The sequence below is a fragment of the Chiloscyllium plagiosum genome, chromosome 15 (assembly GCF_004010195.1).
Source record: "Chiloscyllium plagiosum isolate BGI_BamShark_2017 chromosome 15, ASM401019v2, whole genome shotgun sequence".
Lineage (NCBI taxonomy): Eukaryota > Metazoa > Chordata > Chondrichthyes > Orectolobiformes > Hemiscylliidae > Chiloscyllium > Chiloscyllium plagiosum.
In genome coordinates this window covers 70,589,512-70,599,607 of record NC_057724.1, presented here as the reverse complement: position 1 = coordinate 70,599,607, position 10,096 = coordinate 70,589,512, and positions in this window count along the sequence as shown.

The window sequence follows — 10,096 nt, the reverse complement described above, 5'->3', positions numbered from 1 at the left end:
TAGTTTCTTTACTCAGAGAGTAGTAAGGGTATGGAATGCTTTTCCTGCATTGGTAGTAGATTTGCCAAGTTTAAGTGCATTTAAGTCGTCATTGGACAGGCAAATGGATGTACATGGAATAGTGTAGGTGGGATGGGCTTCAGATTAGTATGACAGGGTGGAGCAACATCGAGGGCCGAAGGGCCTGTACTGCGCTGTAATGTTCTATGTTCTATGATCTTTCCACTGGTTGGAGTCATATCTAGCACAAAGGAAGATGGTTGTGGTTGTTGGAGGTCGGTAATTGCAGCTCTAGGACCTTTAGGCAGCAGTCTCTTCGGGAAATGCCATGGTCCAATAATCTTCAGCTGTTTCACCAATGACCTTCACTCCATCATGAGTTTATCAGTGAGTATCTTCACAGATGATTTCATAATGTTCACCACCAATCATGTCTCCTCTGATACAGAAGCAGTCTGTGTTCATATGCACCAAGACCTGAGCAACATCTAGGCTTGGGCTGAAAAGTGACTGGGAACATTCACACCATACAAGTTCCAGCAAGATTTCCAATCTAAGCATTCCTGCATCCTGGGGATTACCATTGCCCAGAGTGAACTGGACAAGCTACTTAAATGCGCTGGTTGCAAGTGTGTGTGAAAGGTTATGAATTCTGCAGTGAAGTAACTCACTCCTGTTTCTCCAATGCCTGACCACCATCTACAAGGCACAAGACAGAACACTCTCCATTTATCTTAATGAGTGCAGCTCCAAAAGTATTCAAGATTAGATTACTTACAGTGTAGAAACAAGCCCTTCAGCCCAACAAGTCCACACTGACCCTCCGAAGAGCAACCCACCTGACCCATTCCCCTACATTAACTCTTCACCTAATATTATGGGCAATTTTAGCATGGCCAATTCACCTGACCTGCACATTTTTGGACTGTGGGAGGAAACTGGAGCACCCGGAGGAAACCCATGCAGACACGGGGAGAACATGCAAACTCCACACAGTCAGTTGCCTGAGGCAGGAATTGAGCCCGGGTCTCTGGCGCTGTGAGGCAGCAGTGCTAACCACTGTGCCACCGTGCCACCCCTAAGATGATTGACATGATCCAAAACAAAGCAGCCATTTGATTTGCACCCCATCCAGCCCCACAACATTAACTCCCTTAAACCTCTGGCATACAGTGGTGGCATTATGTGCAAAGTGCATTACAGGAACTTAGCAAGCTTTCTTCAACACACCATAAACGAGAAAGACAAGGGTAAAAGATGCACAAGAACACAAGCAGTTGCAAATGCCCCTCCAAGCCGCTTATCATCTGGCTTGAAACTATGTCACTGTTCCCTCACTGTAGCTGGGTCAAAATCCTGGAATTCCATTCCGATCAGCACTGTGGGCATACCTAAGCTGAAGGACTGCAGCAGTTCAGAACGGCAGCTCACCACTTACCTTCTCCAAGGCACTGTTTAAAAATCAATTCAGGGGATATAGGTGTCACTGGCTGGGCCAGCATTTACTGCCCACCTCTGGTTATGATTGACAAGGTGAGGATGAGCCACCTTGCTGATGTTGTTAGATCCACAAAACCATTAAGGAGAATGTTCCAAGGACCGGCCACATTGAAGCAAAGGACACTATATTTCTAAGTCAAAAGTGTGGTGCTGGAAAGGCACAGCCGGTCAGGCAGCATCCGAGGTGCAGTAGAATTGTCGTTTTGGGCATAAGCCCTCCAAGGGCTTATGCCCGAAACGATGATACTCCTGCTCCTCGGATGCTGACTAACCAGCTGTGCTTTTCCAGCACCATACTCTTGACTCTGATCTCCAGCATCTGCAGTCCTCACTTTCTCCTATATTTCCAAGTCAGGATGATGAGTGGCTTGGAGGGACAACCAATAAATTCTGACTTAGCCAATGACACCCACACACCATGAATGAATAAAACATAAGTTTTGTGAGGTTACTCAACTCCCTGACTTTTTATTATGTTTGATTGTTTTTGTAGTGGGACAGGATTACATCAAATGCAATCTAAAATGTGCAAGAACGCTTGAAACCAGATATTTTGCCTGAATGCTACAAAAGGACAAGTGGCAATTGATTTTAAACTATGCTACAAATCATCTCTTTTGCTTGAGGTTAGTTGGCTGTTTATACAATCATGTTCTTAAGATGTTTATCAAAAAGATAATAGATTGCTGAAGCTAAAATATTTATTTTGTTTATCAATGTGTACATAAAAAGCCACAGCAACTCCTCTATGTTGTTATAAATAGAGATGAGATTCTTTGCTGTGGAATATCTTCATCTTGAATGACTTGTGGAATTACTGTCCTTAAGATGGCAATTTCCTGTGTATTACATGAGTAGAAACATGGATTCGCTTTCAGCAGATGCGTTTAAGAGGCAGCAAAAAAAGGATTGACAGATAAATTGAGTGGACCTATTGACAATTATCTTCAACATTACTTGTTAGTTGTCTGACAGATGATGCCGATAAAGATTCTGCAGCTTTCTTCCTTGCATTATGGCAGAGTGTCTGGGCTGCAATACTAAATAAGTAGAGCCACCGAAACACATGCAGGCAGTTTGGAGCCAAGGAAAGCTGGGTATTAATGCTCATTTAGATCTATCATTTCTCTACCTTTTTCTACTTTAATCTGAAAGTCTTGAAATTTCTTTCCAGTAAAGCTTTCAGTTGAAAACAAGTTCTCTTACGTGCACTCACAGTCACACGCACACACTCGCATGCACAAACTCACACTCTCTCTTTCTTATATGCACACATATCTATAAGACTATGGGGTGAACTTGCATTTGCAGAACTATATTTGCAGATACATTCTATTTTGCTCAAAAAATGCACAATCTGCAGGCAGTCAATATATGTAATATTTTATAAATTCCACTTTGGAAATAGAACCAGCCTTACATTAGATTGGGATACAGACAGACTCTAACCTCACACCTTTAATGCATTGCCTGAGCTGAGATGTCACCTTTTTTTATATAAAACCTTAAGTTATCTCGAGAATTTGACTTAAAAGAAGTTCTGGGATTTACATATTAATGAACTGAAACCTGCAACCCATTCTAAAAGATGAAAGACTTAACAGTAATCTAGGTTTGTTCAATATATCATTTCAGTTGCATGACATTGTAACATTTTGCTATATATTCTGTGCCTTTTGATCCTGCTTCATAGCTACCTGATGAAGGAGCAACGTTCCGAAAGCTAGTGCTTCCAAATAAACATGTTGGACTTTAACTGGTGTTGTGTGATTGTTAAGTTTGTCCACACCAGTCTAACACTGGCTCCTCCACATCATTGATTAGTAAGATAGAGGCAGAAATGTTATTGCCCTGGCTACAGCGGTCTACCATGTTACAGTTACTGTTTTGTAGAGGACCTTTGATTATTAACTAATTTATTAAACCTGACTCATTACAGACCACCAGATCCAAAATAGCCTAGTCTCTAGTTCGACACATTGTTCTAGAATGCCAATTAGCCTGCTCCTGTTTCTAATTTTTATACTCCCAGGAAGCAAATTTCCTCTGATTATAGATTTGTTTGTCATGGAAATTAACATAACTTGGAAACAATCTTCTGAACCACGCTTAACATACAAGGAAACTTATAATACGTTTTCCTCCTTTGCCACGGCTCTGTTGAAGCATGTGTTGAGAAATGAGCATAATAGCATAAAAAATAGTGACATATCGAGGCCACATATAGTCCCTTGAACCTGTTTCACCAATCCTGCCCGATCTTCTGCCTGAACTGCTCTTTCTTGCCCATTCCCCTAACTCCTTCCTTCCCTGATAGACTAAAATATCTCTGTATCAGAGCCTAGTTAATACTGACCTGAAAACTTCTGGGGTGGAGAATTCTGAAGATTCATAATCCTATGAGTGAAGATGTTTTTTTTCTTTGTACAGTCCTAAATGATCAATGTTTTATGCTGAGACAGTGCTCCATGTTCTAGATATAGTCAAGATTAGAGTGGTGCTGGAAAAGCACAGCAGGTCAGACAGCATCTGGGGAGCAGGAAAATCAACATTTTGGGCAAAAGCCCTTCATCAGGAATGTTCTAGATACTCCAGCCTGAGGAGATAACTCTTAGTGTTTACCTTATCGAGACCTTTCAGAAATTTTAATATTACATTTCGATCACTCTGTATTCTTCCAACCTCTAGAGCATATAAACCTATAAGACTTAAATGTGCAGCCCTTATTCTGAGATGATGCCCTCTGGTCATAGAGTCTCCCACAAGGGGAAACACTCTTTTCTCATCTACACTGTCAAGTCCCTGAAAAGTCCCGTGTGTTTGCATAAATTCACCTCTCGGACTTCTAATACTCAACCTACTCACCCTTTCATTATAAGACAATCCCTCCAAGCCTGTGATCAGTCCAGTTAACCTTCTCTTGGCTGCTTCAAATGCTGGTATATCTTTAAGAAAAAAACAAAGAGCTACAGGTGCTGTAAATCCAAAACAAAAACAGGGACTGCTGGAGAAACTCAGCAGGTGTGCCAGACCTATAGAGCTTCTCCAGCACTTTCTGCGATTGTGCCAGTATATCTTTCATTTCATAAGGGGACTAAAACTGTTCCCATTACTCCAGTTCTGGTCTGAATGGCACTTTGTATAGTTTTAGCAAGATCTCCCTATTTTCATACTCGACTCCCTTTGAAAGGTAGTCCCACCTTCCATTCTGTTTCCCCAGTACCTGCTGAACATGTATATTGGTTTTTTTGTTTCTCTGTCATAGCTTTCTGTAGTCTTTCTCTATTTAAATAATACTCAGCTCCTTTAGTCTTTGTGCCAAAGTACATAGCCTTGCATTTTGCTACATTATATTGCTGATAAAGGGCTTATGCCCAAACTGTTAACTCTCGTGCTCCTCGGATACTGCCGGACCTACTGTGCTTTTCCAGCAGTATACTTTTTAACTCTGATCTCCAGCATCTGCAGTCCTCATTTTCTCCTTCATTATATTCCATCTGGCAAGCTTTTGCCCACTTGTCTAAACTGTCTACATCCTCCTTTCGACTCCTTATTGGCGCAGTTTTCTTAGTCTCTCATCAAATTGCAATCCTTTGAAATATGTTGTGGTCCGATGCAAAGCAAATGTTCATTTGTTGTTTTCCTAAGGTACGTCTTGCACAACCTATGGCTCCTCCATTGCATCTTCAGAGTCAGTTGAGGAAGGACTGTTGTCTAAGATGCTGAATGCTCAAGTAAAAAAAAACCCCACACATAATTATGATTTCAAAAACATTTAGAGGGTTGTAACATGCATTTGCTTTCAACATAGGCTTTCAAAAATCTCTAAAAGAAAGGATTGGCTGAATGAACTTGACATGTCAATCTCATAGTTGTGTCTGACAGTACTCATGGATTGCCTGTCAGAAGTTGTTGATAAGATTCGTCAGTATTTTCTTCTCTCCTTGACACAGATTGACTGGGCTACCATGGCAATTTCTGTAACAGATACAAGCAACTTTGAATTAATGGCAGTCTTCTCTGTCATTTGAATTTATGCCATACTACTGAATGCTTTAAAGTTAACTATTAAAGTAAACATTTTTTTTGTTCTCTATCTCATTAACTGTGGCCTGCTGGAAGTCTGGTTAATATAAATGCTATGATTGCCCACATTTTCTTTGATTAAGAATCCATTTGTTGCTGTCACATTATTAGCATCCTAATTTGGAAATAATTTACTGAACCACATATAATTTACAACATTAGAAACCATAATGGAACACTTCTCCTTTTGCTGCTTCAGTCGAAAAGGTGAAAGTGTTTGCCAGAATGTTGTTTTGCTGTCCTGTTCATTTTCTGCTATGAAGGGAACATGCTCTCATGATATTTGGTATCAGCTGTGAGTACATCCATTTACATAATGAGATGGCTGCATTTGATAAATATTCATGCATGATTATAATTTAATATTTAACAGAACGTGATTCTGCCTCTACTTGTATAATGAAAAATGTTCTGGTATGCATGTTAGTTTAGAAACTGATATGTTTCCAGAGATTGTTGCGCTGCCAATTTCTTTTTACTTCTTTTTGGGAGGATCTAATTGTCTGACAAAGCTGTTTAATTTGGCCTGGAAAGTTCGAGCAATCTTATGGAGACAGGAGCAAACAAAACATTGTAGGACATGCACAAATTGTCGATCAACATCTGCAAACAGATGAAATAAGTTCACATTTGCATCCATTTCCAGCATTTGCAGTTGCTTATTTTCTGCTTATTTATGTCAATGACTAGAATTGGTGTAATTCAACAAAAAAGCATGCTCTGCTTTCCATTTCTATGCTGGATGAAATGCAAATTTTGTAGGTAAAATGCTTCTTATCATCCAGTAAGGAGGGAAATGGTTCCTCTTCCTTTTTAACATCCATGTAAAGTCACAACATATTTTTTCTTTTAGAGTGTGGCTATCACATATAATTAAAATGAAGTTTGCGAGAAAATAAAACAATGAATTGCCAATGCTTCCTTCAGTGAAAGACAACCAGAATTTTATTAAAATGAAAATCTGCCTTAGTATATGATGTTTTAGTCTTGGTAGCTTTTCACTGAAGGGGTGGCACAGTGGTTACTACTGCTGCCTCACGGTGCTAGGGACCTCGGTTCAATTCCACACTCGGATGACTGTCCATGTGGAATTTGCATATTCTCCCTGCGTCTGTCTGGGTTTCCACCAGGTGCTCTGGTTTCTTCCCACAGTCCAAAGTTGTGCAAGTTATGTTGATTAGCCATGCTAAATTACCCATAGTGTTCAGGGCTGGGTAGGTTAGACGCATTATCCATGGGAAATGTAGGGCTCAGGGTACGGGTCTGGATGTGATGCTCTTCAGAGGGTTGGTGTGGACTTGTTGGGCCAAATGGCCTGTTTCTATGCTGTGGGGATTCTATTAAATGAAAAGCAATGATGCAGATTTGGGTTTAAAAATTAAGTTGAAGTTTATTATACAAAACAAGTGAAGATAAAATAGAATATACCAAACTATTTACTTGTTCCACAAATTTAAAGATTTCAAAACACTTAGCAAAAGTACAAACAATTAATCCCAAAACATCCCATTATAATACTCAAACATCAGAGAAAATTCTCTTCTCTATCCCACATCATGTATGACTTAACTTCCTAGTCTTGAAAATCTGGTATCTTCTTCCAAGCGCCTTCATGCAGCTGAGTCTAAATATTCTAAGCTTCAAGATTTTAATTAAATGTTTCTGGTTGGGAATTTTAAATTAAACTCCTTACATTGAGATAACGTCCCATTATTCAGTGCCACACAAATTCACTTTCTCAGGAATACTTGATCGAAACATTCAGTTTCAGCCAATACTCCTGAAAACTGCCATAAACTGATAATACAAAAGCTTTCTTCCAAGCCCCGAAGCCAGAAAACAATTTCAGAATCTTTTAACTCAAAGTCTAATATGCTACACTGTTTACTTTGCTCATTCATAACTTCTCCTAATGTCAACAAATCCCCAGAATGTCTCTCTCATTAATCATCATGGCTACATAAATCCACAAATGTTCAGACGCACAGACCAAAACCCATATGCTACTAACTCATATCCAAACTCTAAAATATGATATATTATAATATATGTAAATCACAAACTTACATCATACAATTTGTAATATTTTCTGTTGTAGGTCATTTGACTACACTAATGTGCTTATTTGTCCTGCTTGTGATTTTGTATTTTTGTATCTTAAGAACTATTGTACCCAAAATATCAAATTCTGACTTCTATTTGACCCATCTAAGATATTAAATCCTGAAGACAGTATTATTTCTTACTATATCTTTCTAATGCAATTTTTGATTCATCTTACTTTAAAGCTTTCAATTGCTACAATATCTCAATGCTGCTGTAATCTATTTGCCTTGAAGACTTTTAATTTTGTGAGTAGCAATGTTGTTTTACTTTCCTTGTTATAAACAATTTAAACAATGTAGTAGAGCAACGCTGTATTGATTTTGTTTGAAAGCTTTTTAATTTTGTTATATTATGTTGCTGTATAACTTTACTATTTGTTGGGTATTTTCCCATAACTCTATGATCAAAATCAAGACTTCCAAATTTCTGCAGCAAAATAGAGGTTGCTCATATTCCGGGGAACAAATGGATGATTTCCAACCTTTTGCAGCCCAATGAATGTTCTTTTCTATGACTTCTGCAAATAAAGCATTCTTAATAAATCCTGCCTACAAGAATCTTGGTTTAAATTATGGATCTCTCATTTATAGAGCCATAGAGTCATACAGTTATACAGCATGGAAACAGACCCTTTGGTTCAAGTCGTCCATGATGACATCCTAAGATAATCTCATCCCATTTGCCAGCAATGGATCCATATCTCTCCAAACCCTTCCAATTCATATAGCCATCCAGATGCCTTTTAAATGTTGCAATTGTACCAGTCCACCATTTCCTCTGGTAGCTTGCTCCATACACGCACCACTCTTTGTGTGAAAACATTGTCCCTTAGGTTCTTTTTATATCTTTCTCCTCTCATCTTAACACTATGCCCTCTAGTTTTGGACTCCCCCACCCCTGGGAAAAGACCTTAACTATTCACCCTACCGATGCCCCTCATGATTTTATAAATCTCGAGAAGGTCACCCTTCAGCCTGGGATGCTCCAGGGAAAATATCCCCCCAACTTATTCAGCCTCTCCCAAAGCTCAAACCCTCCCACTCTGGCAACATCCATGTCAATCTTTTCTCAACCCTTCCAAGTTTCACAACATCTTTCCTATAGCAGGGAGATGAGAATTGAGCACAGTATTCCAAAGTGGCCCAACCAATGTCCTGTACTGCCACAACATGACTTAAAGCACTGACCAATAAAGGCAAGTATACCAATGCCTTCTTCACCACCCCATCTACCTGCAACTCTACTTTCAAGGAACTACAGACCTGCATTCCAAGGTCTCTTTGTTCATCAACACACCACAAGCCCTCACTATCAAGTGTATATGTCCCACCCAGGCATGCTTATCCAAATTAAATTCATCTGCCACTCCTTGGCCCTTTGGCCCATCTGATCAATATCCCGTTGTAATCTGAGGTAACTTTCTTCACTGTCCATTACACCTCCAATTTTGGTGTCATCTGCAAACGTGCTAACCATATCTCTAATGTTCACATCCAAATCATTTATATAAATGAAGAAAAGCAGTCGACTCAGCACCAATCCTTGGGACACGCCACTGGTCACAGACCTTCAATCTGAAAAGAATGCTCCACTACCACCCTCTGTCTTTTACCTTCAAGTCGGTTCTATCATGGCCTCCGAAGTCTTGTAGTTAATTTCTTCTGGTGGACTCTGCCTTCTTTAACTTTGAAATGTCTCTTTGGTCTTTTTGATTCTGCTTTGTGATGTTCCCATTGCTGCTACTTTGGTCAATGACCCTTTGTTTCTTTCATGTAGCCATGTCTTTTGGTATTCACTTACTGTGACATTGTGAGATGTAAATATTCACTTATTTACTTCTAGTTTTCTCAGTCTGATTTCTGCCCATTAATTAAAAGCATTTCCCCTCGTCTGACAATGCTTTTCTGATGAAGAGTCATTGGACTCAAAACGTTAACTCTATTTTCTTCCCACGGATGCTTCCAGGCCTGCTGAGTTTGACTGGCAATTTCTGTTCTTTGAGGACTTTCTAGCCTCACCCCTTAGTCTGCACTTCTTACCAGATCTGAAGCAAACACACTTTTTTGGTCTTTTCAGGAGTTTGTTTGTTCAAGCTTTTGTCACCTGCTTGCTGTCTGTATGAGTAGTTCTTAAAGTAGGAGAAAGTGAGGTCTGCAGATGCTGGAGATCGGAGCTGGAAATGTGTTGCTGGAAAAGCGCAGCAGGTCAGGCAGCATCCAGGGAACAGGAGAATCGACGTTTCGGGCATAAGCCCTTCTTCAGGAATGGGGAAAGTTTGTCCAGTAGGCTAAGATGAAAGGTAGAGAGGAGGGACTTGGGGGAGGGGCGTCGGAAATGTGATAGGTGGAAAGAGGTCAAGGTGAGGGTGATAGGTCAGACGGGGGTGGGGGCGGAGAGGTCGGGA